Source organism: Sinocyclocheilus anshuiensis, unplaced genomic scaffold, assembly GCF_001515605.1.
Source record: "Sinocyclocheilus anshuiensis isolate Anshui unplaced genomic scaffold, SAMN03320099.WGS_v1.1 scaffold1127, whole genome shotgun sequence".
Lineage (NCBI taxonomy): Eukaryota > Metazoa > Chordata > Actinopteri > Cypriniformes > Cyprinidae > Sinocyclocheilus > Sinocyclocheilus anshuiensis.
Window position 1 is genome coordinate 74874 of NW_015546115.1, and position 952 is coordinate 75825.

General features: G+C 39.9%; 1 long non-coding RNA gene across 1 annotated transcript; it reads left to right on the plus strand.

Moving 5' to 3' along the window:
• Positions 1 to 220: 220 nt before the first annotated feature.
• On the plus strand, positions 221 to 952 carry LOC107700813 (uncharacterized). Its single transcript, XR_001635575.1, has 4 exons — positions 221 to 270; positions 351 to 470; positions 552 to 623; positions 878 to 952. It is a non-coding gene; the product is annotated as an uncharacterized LOC107700813 (long non-coding RNA).

Consider the following 952-nt stretch of genomic DNA (forward strand, 5'->3'; position numbering starts at 1 on the left):
ACAGTGGAAAAGGTGTCACAATTACATGTTCCCACGGCTTGGCTTCAACCAATATAAAGTATTTCTGCAGAGATATATGTGAAGACAGAGATGTTTTAGTGAAATCTGACCAGTCACCTACAGGAAGATACACACTGAAGGATCATGGAGCTGGAACCTTCACTGTGAGCATCACTGATCTACAGGAATCAGACTCTGGCATTTACTGGTGTGCAGTGCACAGATCTGTTAAAGACACATATAAGGAAGTCAAACTGACAGTATCTAATGGTAAGAATGATGCACAGGATTTGGTGTAGATTTAAGTAAGTGTAAAATACTCATCTGCATGTTAATAATAACTATTATAGCCTTGGACACAAACAGACCCACAACTCCTAAACCAGCAGCAAGTTCTCAATCCTCCATGACACAAAGTTCATTCTCCACATCTTCAGCATCTGCTGACACCACAACCTCATCTTCAACAGGTACTGAACTAATCAGAATATTATTGTATTTATCTATGTATCAAATTATGGAATGATGTTGTCTCTCCTGTACATTTAAAGGATTTAAAGGTCCTGTTGTTTCATCCAAACCAGCATCTAATGAGAGCGGTGCACAATATTCACTCTCCTCAGGTAAGGATTATTTCTCTACACACTATAAAATGAAATGAACTAACATTAGTTGCCACATCTTTGCATGTAATGTGAGATCTGCCAGAAACATTTCATGATCAAGCCACCTTCCTTGAAGTGCAAGCCCCCGTAACTTAGTTTCTACACCAGGTTCACCCTGGTGAGATATTACCGCAATGCCAGTGTGACTATTTCATCAATCACATGACTAACATCACAGTCTGTCACGTTTCCCCTGTCTATGTATGTTTTAGTTCCTCTGATGATCACAGCCATTGGTCTGACTGTGATGGTGATTATATTTGGAGCGGTGGTTTGGAGAAAGTCAC